The sequence below is a fragment of the Acromyrmex echinatior genome, chromosome 9, assembly GCF_024713525.1.
Source record: "Acromyrmex echinatior isolate Ae372 chromosome 9, ASM2471352v2, whole genome shotgun sequence".
NCBI lineage: Eukaryota > Metazoa > Arthropoda > Insecta > Hymenoptera > Formicidae > Acromyrmex > Acromyrmex echinatior.
The window spans coordinates 1,774,488-1,789,998 of NC_141860.1; positions in this window are offsets into that span (position 1 = coordinate 1,774,488).

The window sequence follows — 15,511 nt, forward strand, 5'->3', positions numbered from 1 at the left end:
CGCTCGATTACGCTGCAACAACGCCAAACCGGCCGTTGAATCATCAACGCGCTGCTGTTTTTGGTCGATGGTCAGCAAACGCGGCACCCATCGTGCCGATAGCTTTTTTATCTCCAAAACATCGTGCAAAATGTATCCCGCCCGTTCTTTTGAGATGCCCACGGCCTCAGTTAACTCGCGCAATTTCACTTCACGATCATTCAAAACAATTCGATGCACTTGCTTTGCGATTTCCGCATTCGTAGGCCTCTTTTGGCCTTCCAGAACGAGGTGCGTCTTCGGTGCTTGTACGACCCATTTTAAATTCACTAAACCACCGATAAACTGTTGTTCTCGAAGGAGCAGATGTGGGTTAACATTTCTGCAACCATTTCAATGATTGTTCAGAAGTTTTTCCCATCAAAAAACAATGTTTGATCAAGATACGATATTCCTGTTTTTCCATTTTTTTTATTAGGTGTTGGAATTAATTCGTAGCGTTTTTTAATGAAAGAATGTTATTTATTTCACATGAGCATTAAAAAATACATTAATGAAAGTACTTCCCATCACTTGTAAAACGCTACGAATTAATTCCAACACCTAATACGAAGGCGAAAGTAACGCCATTTAAACGACTGTAGCTTGTAAACGAAATGTCATGAAACTTCATACATAAACTAGTGACAGATGAACCTCTCCTGACAGATGAATCATGTTCATTTTCTAGTGGCGCCACCTATTGAAAAATCCCGAGACTTTTCAGCCCATGTAGTATTTTATAATTTTTTAAGAACTTTATTTTATTTAATTAAATATATCTTTTAGTTTAATATTTCATTTAATATAAAAAAAATTATAATCATAATTTAAATTTATATTTACTTTTAAATCATTAAATGACTGAATAAAAAGTGTTGATCTTTTAAATCAAATTATAACAGTACATTTAAATCTGTTTTTAATTAGAAAGAATTAGTTAAAACATAAAACGTTAAATTGTCATTTTAAAAATATTAATTAAATAATATTCTTTTATTCCTCAAATAATACCATTAATATGAACATCCATATCAATTTTTCTAACTACAATAATATTAACTAACTTCCTTTTTATATTTTTTCTTTATACCCTCTCCTAACTTTCACTATAATGAAATTCATACATTAAATCTAAAACAAATTAATAAAAAAAATTTTTGAAATTGAACTGATAATAAATTTATTTTCGATTTTTGACCCAGCTTCATCCCCCTCTTTATCTATAAATTGACTAAGTATAATAATTTTCCTTTTTATACTCCCCTATCAATTTTGATTCTCCCCATCTCGTGTCACTTATACTTGAAATTTATTTATTAATTTCATATTTAATGAATTTAAAATTTTATTGTAATTAACTATTCTCTTTCAAACATTATTATTTTTTTAAGACTTATTCTATTTAATTTCTTCAATAACTTTTTAGGATTTTTTCCATACATTTTTACAGCTTCCAATCACATAAGATTCTGCTTTTCCCTTTCTCTAAGATTTTGAGTAAGATTAATGCTCTTTAGAATCACTAATTATTTAAATAACTTATTAGCTCATCTAACTCCATTAGGTACTCCTTTTATATTAGTACCATTTATTATTGAATCAATTAGTTAAATTATACGATCTTTTACCCTAGCCATTCGTTTATCAACAATTTCCATTCAATATTCCTCTTATAAATACTATTATTCTAATACTATTATTCTATTTCTTCGGGCCTAACTGTTACCTGAGCGCACTATGCCCTAATTAGTAAAAATATAAACGAAAGAAAAAGTTTATTAATAACAATTACTATAGGAATTTACTTTTCTCTTCTTCAATTCATTGAATACATTAATTCCCCTTTTATTATAGCCGATTCTATTTATGATTTAACCTTTTTTATAGCCATAGGCTTCCATGGCATCTATGTTGTCATTGGAATTTATTCCTATCAGTATGCTTGATCAGACTATAATATACACTTTTCATCTTACCACTTTGGATTTAAAGCAGCATCCTGATACTGACATTGTATAGATGTTTGATTATTCTTATTTATCTCCATTTATTAATAAAGATTTTAATTTAACTTTTCATAACTTATTATTTTTTATTATTATTTAAACATTTATAAACATTTTTAAATAAAAATATTCCCTGAATAACCTATCTCTTTAAAAACCTTACCTTATTATAAAAATTTCTTCTTCATTTATTATGTATAAATATAATAAATTATTATATTTATATTAATAATTAAACAATCTTCAAATATATATTTATATAATATAAAATCATTATTACATTTAACTTCTAATTAAAAAATTTAAAAATAAATTAATATAAATAATCATAAATATTATTTTACTTAGTATTATATTATCCTATCTTCTATTTTATTTTTAATTAATTTTATCATCTCTAAAAAACTAATTTAAATCATAAAGAAATATTCCCATTTGAATGTGGATTCAATCCAATATCCAGTGCCCGATTACCCTTCAGAACTAAATTCTTTATTATTAGCCTAATTTTCCTAATTTTTTATATTGAAATTGTTTTTCTTTTACCCTTAATTTATGTTTACATCAATTTTAATCCATTTATTGTTTTCTCATTCTTATTTTTATTCATTCTATTCTTTGGCCTTTTCTATTCTTTTTATGCAGAATATAACGAATATTCCCATGATTGAAAAATAATATAAACAAAAAAACATATTCATCACATCTATTTATTTAAATTAATTAAAAAATTAATTTTAAAACTTAATTCTCTATAACTTAAAATTAAATTTATTTTATAAATAACGACTTAACCAATTATCTACCTAAACTCAAGCAAATTTCGCCTCTTTTCTCTTCCTTTCTTTAATTTAATTATTAGGTGTTGGAATTAATTCGTAGCGTTTTACAAGTGATGGGAAGTACTTTCATTAATGTATTTTTTAATGCTCATGTGAAATAAATAACATTCTTTCATTAAAAAACGCTACGAATTAATTCCAACACCTAATAATAAAATTAAAAAAAGATAATTAATTTAAATTAGTTAATTTAATTTATAACCTTTTAATTGCATTAAAAAATAATAATATTTATCTTACTACTTATATCTTATTACTTTTATTTAATTATCCACTTTATTAATAATATTAATAATTATAATAAATTCACACTTACACTTATTAAAATAAATCACCCCTATAATTAATTTATTAAATCTAAATTTTTAAAGTAATTTACTTTAACTTCGAATAAAATTATTGATTTTATTCATAAAAATCTAAGAATTATATCTAAAATAAACATAAAAATAAAAACTTAAGGATATTTACCCACTCTTTCTTCTCGCCTTCTTTATTTATTTTCATCCTAATTACTTATTATTATAAATATAATAATATTTTTACACACTCTAAACATAAAATTTCAATTTTTTCCCCTTCTCCAAAAATTCATTTATAATTCATAATTAATATTATAAATTTTTTAATTCATAATTTAAATTTTTTATTAACTAAAACCAAACAAGAAGTATATTACGGTTAATAATATCATTGAATAATTAAATCTAATCTTCTAGTTGAAGTAACTTAAAATGAACTTCTAATTCATTATATATGGAAATTTTATCCATTATCTTTTTATTTCTTCTTAAATATAGTTTATAAAAACATTATATTTTTATTATAAAAATAGTATATTAATTTTATATATTTATTTAAAAATTTTTTAAAAAATTTTCATAATATCTTCAATATTATACTTTATTATAAGCTATCTAAATATTGTAATCTCAAATTATAAAAATTACACAAATAAAATATTATAAAATAAACAAAAATAAATATAAATATATACAATTTATAATAAATATAATTAAACTTTTTTTCAATAAACCTAATAATAAAAATTTTACCTGAAAATTCTATCTCACTCGTATCCAACTCCGAAATTACTAATCTTTACATATTAATCAGATTATAAATTTACCTATATAATCTCCTTAAAAATCATATAGATCTAAAAAAATATATATAATAATACAATCCTAAAAATTTTCTTATAATAATAAATACCCATATTAAAAACAAATTCATTAAACAACATTCCAAAATAATTAATTTTACTAATAAAGGCAATTAAATTATATAATAATCAATATAAAAAATCCAATTTATCAACTGAAACCATAACCTCACTAAAATTCTCAAAAATATTATAATAATTATAAACACATTAATTATTTTATCTTCCTTAATATTTATATATCTATAAAATTTTAATCTTCTCTTAAAAAATAAATAGTACATTAATCGAATTAAGACACTGTTAATAATAAAGACAAAATAATTATAATAAATATAAGTATATCTACCTCCTTTTCTTATAAATTATCTGTATAATTAAATCTTTTCTATAAAATCTCGACATAAAGGGTACACCCCTTAATGCTATACTTGAAATTATTAATCTTATTATTATACAAAGTATTATTTCATTTAAATTTTCTAATAATTGAATATTCTGAGTATTTTTTATTGAATAAATAACAACCCCTACAACCATAAATAATATAAACTTAAAAATTGCATATACTAATAAATGATAATATTAAATCTAAATCCAAAACACAAAATTATTATCATTAACCCTAATTGACTCAAAATCGATAATGCAATAATTTTTTCAAAATCACTCAAAATTTACTATAATTCCAGATATAAATATAATAATAATAAATAAATAACCTAAAATATTACACTGGTCTTTATTAAAAATCTATTAAAACGAATCATTAAATGTATCTCAGCAGTAATTAATGTTGAAGAATGCACCAATACTGATAGCACCAATACTAGGATAGGAGCTGCCATAGCTAACGGTAACCACACAGAAAAAGGAATTTAAGCCCTTTTAGTGATTGCCGCCAGTATTAACAATAATATCAATTCTACGCCTCCTTTAAACATAGCCATCTCTCATCTACCTATTATTATCATTATTCTTATTGTTATTTAAATCTCAACCTCATGAATCCGATTACACAAAACTGTAACCATCCCATAATTATATACATAATTATGATAAATTATTAAACAATAAGAAACTACTCCTAATTCATCCGACCTTACTAAAATTCTAATTACATTAGGCCTAATTACTATAATATTAAAACTATAAACAGAATAAATAACAACTACAAATAATTAAATCGACTTATATACTTTTCTAGACTTATATACATTATTCTATATAACACATTACTGAAGAAGTTAATATAATAAATTTAATAAATAATATAGAAATTCAATCAATGAATAAATTAAACTTCAAATTTATAGCTCAAAATTTTAAACTCAAAAGCTATATATAAAAAATAATGCATTTAAAATAATTTAAGATTCAAAATTACACATACGAGTATTCTTAATCCTATAATTTCATATTTTCTCTTAAACTACTTAAATTTTATATATCTTGCAACATTTCCTAAATATTTGCACATTTTTTTAAAATTATTGCATAAATATAATTAAGTTAAATATAATTAATAAATATATTAATAAAGGAAAAAAATGTTTAATTAAAATTCTTTTAAATTAGAATTATAAATCTTATTTTCATAATAAATATTTTTCCCATGATAAACATATGAAAATAAATACAATGAATAAGCCCCCACCCCCTAAAAAAACAAACTAATATTAAATATAAACTAATATTAATATACCAGCATCCCAATTTAAAATTCTTATTAATATTATTATCTCTCCTATAAAATTTAATGACAAATGGAAACAAAATTTATAATACAAAATAAATCCACCATATAATAACTATAAGTAAATTACTTACCATACCCTTATTTAATAACAACAATCGTCTCTCAGATCGCTCATAATACAAATTTACCATATAAAATATTCCAGAAGAGCATAATCCATGAGAAATTATCATTACATACTCCTTAGTTACACCCACTTTAAAAAAAGTTATCAACCTACATAATATTAAATTCATACAAACTATTGAAGAGTAAGATACCATACTTTCTATATCACTCTGAACTAAACATAAAATTCTTACTATAATTTTATCAATAATCCCAACTAAACTATAAATAATGTATCTATATTTAATTCTAACATTATAAGTAGTATTTCTAACAATCGAATAAATCCATACCCTCCCCCCCCCATCTTTAATACCCCAGCCAAAATTATAAAAAATAGCAAAAATATAGACCCATAAACAGGAGCCTCAACTCATGAGCCTTAGTTAAACAAATATGAAATAAAAAACGGGTATCTTAATAAAGAAAGCTATGTAAATCATTAAAAATCCTCAAAAAGTAAAATCATAATCCCATAACCATTATTATTAATCTAAACTTAATAGTTATTCTATACATACATATATTAAAAATATATACCAATAAAGGAAATGAAATCAATAATATATATATTATTACATAATAACCAGCCCTAAGACGCTCAGGATTACTACTCCAATAAATAATTAAAAAAAAAGTAGGTATTAATCTAATTTCAAATATAAAATAAAATAAAATCATATCTGTAAATATAAAAAATATTATTAATAATATTAATACAATATATTAATAAAAATTAATAATTTTAATTTACTAAATTCATTTAAATACATAAATATTAAACCTAAAATTCATAATTTTAATATCACTATCATTATTGAATAATAATTACACTTATTACAATATTAACCTACCCTTATTACAATATTAAATTGCTCTATGTCTTTATACATAAATATAAAAATTAATATAAATTTAAATAAATAAATTATAATAAAATATAACTATATTATTAAATATAATTATAAAATTTAAAAATATAATTATTATAATAAATTTTATCATAAAAAACTTTTAAAATTTCTATGTATAAAACTTCGTCAAATATTATAATATTATAATGTATATATATATATACATATATATATATATATATCATTTTATTTATTTTTATTCATCTATTTTTTTTACACTCAACCGAATCCTCAAATCCCACAAGAATAAACAGAGATCTTTACAAAATTCCTTTTCATCCATTATCTTTAAAGACTTTAAAGGATTTATCCTCACCCTCTCCTTTTCCCTTATTATCATTCTTCAATATCCATATATTCTGGGTGATTTAGATAACTTTACTCTCGCAAATCCTATAGTAACTCCCATCCACATTCAACTAGAATGATATTTCTTATTTGCTTATGCTTATTTTTCGATCCATCCCCAACAAATTAGAGGGAGTTATTGCCCTTATCATATCATTTTTATTTCTTTACACTTTCCTCCTTATTAAATCTAAATATTTTACTTCATTTTCAACTATTATTTCTAATCAACTAATCTATTAAATATTCATTAATACCTTTATTCTATTAACATGAACCGGAGCCCAATTAATTGAAATACCATATATCTTAATTAGTCAAATTCTTACTTTAAATTATTTTTCATTTTTTATTATCCTTTCTCTAAATTATGAAATATGAAAAATTGTTATTTATAACTAATATAAATAATTTATAAAGTCTCATATAAATTTTTATTTTTTACACTCTTACTACTTACATTTATTTTAATAAAATTTTTATTTATTTAAATAATTTAATATACAGGGTGGCATGAATATACGGCCCCACTCGTCCCGAGCAGGTAGAGCGAACTGAGTAGAAAAGTTCTACTATTTTGCAATGCTTGCAATAATTAACGAGACATTAACATTTAAACATTTAGCCGAATACGCGCGTCCGCCCGACCTACTATTGTCGAAGGTACGGCCCACCGAGCGCACGGCACGCGGATCTCTAAGCTCGAATGGTGCGGCGCGCCTGGTAAACCATGCCCGCTCCTCGCGGCCCGCGCGACTTATTATTGTCGAAGGTCCACTGAGCGCACGGCACACGGGCCACGAGGAGCAGGAATGGCCTAGTAGGCGCGCTGCACCGTGTTTAGTGACTCCCGGCGGTGAGCGGGGTGCTTTCCCCACTCCTCGCACGACAAACTATCGATGGCTATATTCAGTGCTTTAGAAATAATATCTCGATTGCGAAAATTGAACAGAGAAAGGTTCCTTCCATTCAAAAAGAAATGTTTCTTTTTTATTGAAGAAAAAAATACGAAAAAAAAAAATTGTCTGTCAATTGAACATAATAAAAATTTCTTTGATTTAAAAAAATGATGTTTCTATTAAAGAAATAATATTGAAATAAAGAAATTTTTTCTTAAACCGTACAGCAAAGCAACATTTCTTTCATCAAAATTAATAATGAATAATATATAATAAAGAATATTGTAAATTAAGAATATTGTGAATTTACTGAAGATGGCCAGATTGTTAAGAATATTGTGAATTGATTGAAGATGGCCAAAACGTCTAATGTTTTATTAATGTAATGATAATTAAATATCACAAACAATGCATGAACATGTTTCTGATATCAATATAAGTTCAAAATCTCCATCAGTGATTTCCAACCATCATATGGTGGAGAATCATAACTTTAAATGGGATAAAGTAGAAATATTGGATATAGAGCCTTCATACAACAAAAGGTTGATATCAGAAATGGTTCATATTAAAAAACAGAAGCATGGGATTAATAGACAAAATGACGGAGTCTTTGCCGGATTTGTATTCTGACATTATACATTCTCTTTCTCCTTTCTAACATCTTCTGTCCTTTTCCTCCTATTTTTCCGTTTTCCGTTTATCGATAATGTTTTTCTGTTTGACATTTCGTTGTGTGACATCGTTTAAGTCAGATGCTTGTTATCTTTGCGAAATTGCTTTAATAACCTATTAAATTAAAAAGACTTTTTTACTGTACCACAAAATGGACTACATTGTACATTTTTTTCTCGTTGTGTATTATGGGATTTTTAACAGATTTACTAAGGTATATCATCATATTGTTAATTTTTATGTGATTAATATTAATTCTTTTTGTATACGGTTACTTTTCCAGAACTTTCTTATGACTTTGTTAATTCTTGATAAAAATGACTCACAGCATATTACACAGAAAGAGGAAAGAATTTTTTGTTAAGGAATTTTAAGAATATTGTAAGATTATGTATTAATTTTTAATTTAGAACGACATTTATATTATCGTATGATGGCATTGAAAATGACTCAGTTGGAGTTGAAACGTTTGTTTTATTTTATTGTATTTTAATTGTTTTTGTATTAAGTTTTCTTATCTGAATTATAAATATTTTATTGTATTTTAATTTTTTTATATACGTCATTGGCTCTTTGCCCTTCTTTTATACTACCTTTTGCTTATCACAAACGATATCTTGTGCGGTGGTTTTTATGCTCTTCTTTCATAAGTAATAATGAATAATTTAAATAATAAATATTAATACACCCAAATATCAATCAATTAATTATTATCATTATAAATAAAATAATAGGACAAATATAATATACCAGGTGTATGCATAAGTTTTTTCCGGTTTAACTAAGAGATGGCGCCAGCGAAAAATACGCAGCGTATTAATTTGACACATACGCCATTTTGTTCGTCTGACATTTAACTACAAACACACACAAGTTGAGCCAAAAACTAGCGTCTTTGTTTTATCGTTCAGTGATCATGTCGAGTTTTGTGCCTGAAAAAGAACATTTGCGGCACGCATTGCTTTTGTTATTTAATCAAAAGAAAAAGGCTGTTGAAAGTTATCGTTTGCTGGTAGAAACATATGGTGAACACGCTCCATCGATTAGAACATGTGAGACATGGTTTCGACAATTTAAAAATGGTGATTTCAATGTGAAAGACAATGAGCGCTCTGGTAGACCACAAAAATGCGGAGACGAGCAATTGCAGGAGTTATTGGATGTGAAGACCCAACTCAAACTCAACGGCAATTAGCAGAAGCATTACATGTATCACAAGAAACAATCAGCAGACGTTTACGAGCAATGGGAAAGATCAATAAACTCGGTAAATGGGTCCCACACAATTTGAATGAACGTCAAATGGAAAATCGCAAAGTCACTTGTGAAATGCTGCTTCAACGCTACGAAAGAAAATCATTTTTGCATCGAATTGTGACGGGTGAAAAATGGATTTATTTTGAAAACCCGAAGCGGAAAAAATCGTGGCTTTCACCTGGCGAAGCCGGTCCATCAACACCAAGGCCAAATCGCTTCGGCAAGAAGATATGCTCTGTGTCTGGTGGGACCAGAGCGGTATTGTGTATTATGAACTCTTGAAGCCCGGCGAAACCGTTAATACACAAATTGGCTATCGCCAACAAATGATTAATTTAAACCACGCATTAATCGAAAGACGACCGGAATGGGCCAGAAGACATGGCAAAGTGATTTTGTTACACGACAATGCGCCGTCTCACACAAAACCAGTAAAAGACACTTTGAAATAGCTTGGATGGGACATCCTTCCGCACCCGCCGTACTCCCCAGACCTGGCGCCATCTGACTGTCACCTCTTCGCATCAATGGGGCACGCGCTCGCAGAGCAGCACTTTCGAGGAAGTTGAAAAATGACTCGACGAATAGTTTGCCACAAAAGACAAGCAGTTTTTCTGGCATGGTATTCATAAATTACCTGAAAAATGGGCGAAAAGTGTAGAAGCCGATGGCCAATATTTTGAATAAAAAAAAATTAATTTCCCTTGAAAATTACGTGTTTTTTTTTTTACCAAAAAACCGGAGAAAACTTATCCATACACTTGGTATATAATAATTCGACTTATAAACAATAAAAACTTCCTTTCCAAACAATTTAAACTCCATCCCTAAAAGACTGTAATAAACAATTTATATATCTTAAAATTATTACTTATATCAATATTATATTTATTTTTAATATTAAATATATTTAATATTAAATATATCTAAATTTAATGCACTGCCAAAGTAATGAAAATAAAAAAAAAATTTTTATAATTATCTACTATCTATCATTATAAAATTTTATATATATATATATATATATATATATATATATAGTATATATATATATATGTATGTATATACAGGGTGGCATGAATATACTGCCCCACTCGTCCCGAGCAGGTAGAGCGGATTAAACTGAGAAGAAAAGTCCTGTACCATTTTGCAATACTCACAATAATTAACGAGATATTAAGGTTTAAAGATAGCCGAATACGCGCGTCCTTCCGACCTATTATTGCTGAAGGTACGGCTCACGAGTGTCTCTTAAGATGGGTCGGAGCCACATTGGAGATGGAGAATAGATCAAAGGGAACAAAAAATTCTTATATCATTTTGAGATACTTGCTGTAGTTTTCGAATTAGAAAAGGAAATGTCTAAGCCAATGTGCGGTTAAGCCGCGCCGCGCGAATTCGTAGGACGGCCCACACTCGAGCGGTAGCGACGGCGGCGCGCAGAGAGATGGAAAAAGCGCTTCGTCGCCGCTCGAGTGTGGGCCACCCTGTATATATATATGGGGTGAAAAGTAACCTCCTTGACCGCCAGAATGCGCCACTACTGCAAAAAAGTTTATGGTGCCTTGTAGTCCGTTCATATTTAGGCAGACATGCCAAGTGGCAGTGCGATACTGCCCTTAGTTTTGTTTTGAGAGCTGATTGTTGTTGACGTGTTTGCGAAAACGATTTTCGTTCTCTCATAAAACATTATTTTTTGAGAGGCAAAACGGCGAAGGAAACAAAAGAAAAGTTGGATAAATATTGTGGCTAATACTCCGTCAGATTACACCGTCAAATATTGGTTTCGAGAGTTTCGTGGTGGCCGCAACTCCACTACCGATGAAGTCCGCAGCGGCAGGCCCTCCGATGCGGTTACCGAGGAAAATGTCAAAAAAATACATGAAATGGTGTTGGCTGACCGGAAAGTGAAGGTGCGCGAGCTAGCAGATGCTACAAAGATTAGTACTGAGCGAACACGCCATATTTTGGGCGAGATTCTGCATAAGAAAAAAATTTTTTTCATTCCCAAGGAGGTTACTTTTCACCCCACCTAGTATATATATATTATATATATATATATATTAGGTAGATCGAAAAGTAATGTCGTTTTTTTTTAAATTATTTTGGCACGACTTTGAAGTACACAATGAGCTGATAAATGACAAACGAATATCGACATGAGTAGAAACGACATTACTTTCCGGTCCACCTAATATTACATTAAATATATTTTTTTAATTTCAAATTCGTAAATATAGTCCTTTCGTACAAATATTTATAATCTAATTATAGATAGAAACCGGCTCCCGATCTAAATTCGAAGTAAGATTCTAAAAGTCGAACAGACTTAAATATTAAACTTCTACATTTAATTTTTATCTTAATTCAACATCGAAGTCGCAATCAATTTTATCAATATACGATCTTTCTAAAAATATTACGCTGTTATCCCTAAGGTAATTATTTCTTACTTAATTTTAAATAAAAAATTTAATCATTTAATTAATTAATTTAATTAATTAATTTTATTTCTACTAATTTACATTTAATTTTAAATTAAAGTTCATAAAATTTAACAATCCTCCCAATTAAATATATAAACTCATTTAAATAACTCATACAATAAAATACCTATTAATAAATGTATATATAAAATTCTATAGGGTCTTCTCGTCTCATAATTCCATCTAAAAATTTTTACTTAACCACTAAATTTAATATTATACTTACTTTAATTTAAAATAGCTTAAATTTCATTCTTACATTCATCCTAGTTTCCAATTAAAAAACAACTTATTATGCTATCTTTGTACAGTCAATGTACTGCAGCTATTAATTTTTTTTTCAATTATTGAGCAGTAAATATCTTTTATTATAATCAAAAAACAATGTTTTTATTAAACAGTTGAATAATTATTTTAATTATTTTACCTAATTCTTAAAATCAATATCTCTAAAATATTAATATTTTTAATATTTATTAATTATCAATATTTTATTTACTTTATCATTATTTCTTACTTTTAATAATTTAAAGTATTATTTTCTTACTTAATTATATTTCTTAATTAAAAAAATCATTATTTTATTATTTAAAAATATTTCATATTCTTAAATATTAATAATAAATATTTAATAAAATTACACAAATATACTTATACTACTATTAATTAATAAATTATTAAACTTTTTTTATAAAATTAAAATTTTATTAATATTAATTTAAATAAAAATCACCCATTATTAAAATCATTTTAATCTAAATTACCGATTATGCCATAATTTCATTCCTTAAATAATAATATTTTAAACAAAAAATATATATTACATCCCTGATTTGATATAAACCATTAATCGTTAAATTAAGACCAAATTAAATATAAAAAAACTATCTTTAAAATTCACTAGATTATATTCTCTAATAATTTATTTTTAATAATTATTATACGTTAATTAAAATAAACTAAATAAATTTTTATTATCTTTAAATTCGAGAAATTTAACAATTTATAAATTATATTTTAATATACCTTGATACAAAACGTACATTCAAATTTACATGAAAATTACTTTTATATATTTAATTAAATTTCATTTATATTACTTTCTATAATCATTTATAATGATTTTATTCTAATTAATAAATAACTTCAATACATCTTTAATTATTATTTAAAAATTTTTCTTTTTCCATACCATATATTTTTTACATTATAACTAATATTAACTAATTAAAAATTAATTCTAAACTCCTATTAAAACACATCATTTATCTTCACACTCATCTATTATAAATACACATTTCTGTACATTTACTTTGTTACTTTAGTGTTTCTTTTACTCATTTAGCTGTTTGTTTTTATTTATTTTTTAGTATGTGTTTATTTCAGTGTTTTTATTTTATTTGTTTTTATTTATATAATATTGTATATTTGTTTATAAATAGGATTATATTTACTAAATTTATTTATTTATTTTATTCTTTAATTGATTGTTTGTTTTATTTAGTATTTATGGTGAATTATGTAAGTTTATGAAATAATAAAATTTAATAATTAATAATAAAATTTTAATAAAGAAATAATGTATAAAAAATTTAATTTATATTTTGAAATTTATTTTATAATTATAAATATAAATAAATTTGTATAAGATATTTAAAAAGAAAATCTAATAACTTTTTTGTTATTGTACGAAATAATGTTTATAATAATTAAATTTAATAATTAATATTATTAAGTAATTATAAATTTTAATGTCAGCAATAGATATAAATTAAATCAGCGGTTAGATATAAATTATAAATAAATTTTTATTAATCAATATATAAAAAATAATAATAAAAAATTAATAATATATGAAAAAAGGTATTGGGGACTTTGAATAATTTTATTAAAATAAATTTTATATTGTGAAATATATAAAGATTTAATTTGAATAAAAAGATAATAAATTTTATAAATAATTAAGTTAATTAAGAAATTAGGATTAGATACTCTATTATTATAAACAAAATTTAAAGGGATTAAAAATTAAATGTTAATGTAAAAATTAAACCTTATATTTAAATAATTTGGCGGTATTTTAAATAGTTAGAGGAATTTGTTTTATAAATGATAATCCATGATACGATGATTCTAATAGGAATTATGTGTATTGTTGTTTCAAAATTATTTTATTATGACGTATAATTAATTAATTAAATTTTTAATTTGAATTCAAATCAAAATGTAGAATTATTAGAAAAAAATGAGTTATATTAAAATAAATTATTACAAATTTTAAATTTTAAATATGTAAATGAAGAAGTATTTAATAGTAAAGTTATTAAATTTAATAAATTGAAATTTAAATAAAATATACAAATTGCAAATGTCATTTTCATAAATAAATAATTGAAAAAAGGCGTAACAAAGTAAATATACAGGAATGTGTATTTAGATGAGTGTGGAGATAAATGATGTGTTTTAATAGGAATTTAGAATTAATTTTTAATTAGTTAATATTAGTTATAATTATAATATAAATAATATATAGTACGGGGAAGAAAAAATTTTTAAATAGTAATTAAAGATATATTAAAGTTATTTAGTTTTATTAAGATTTTTTTTGAATAAAATAATTATAAATGATTATAAAGAAAAAGTAATGTAAATGAGTTTTAATTAAATGTATAAAAGTAATTTTAATTGAATGTATACCTTTTGTATCAGTGTTTATTAAAATATAATTTATAAATTATTAAATTTCTGAAATTTAAAAAAGCTAATAAAAATTTATTTAGTTTATGTTAATTAACGTATAATAATTATTAAAAATAAGTTATTAGAGGAGATATTTAGAATTATCTACATCATTCAAAATAATCCCCAAATGGATGAATTATACGTAATATTCATAAATGGAGCCTCATTTTTTTGTATTTGCATATATTTACTTATTATACATAATATTTACTACAATTCTTTTAATTTAATCAATATTTGAATTTCAGATGTTTCAATTCTTTTACTATCAATAACTGCAGCCTTTCTC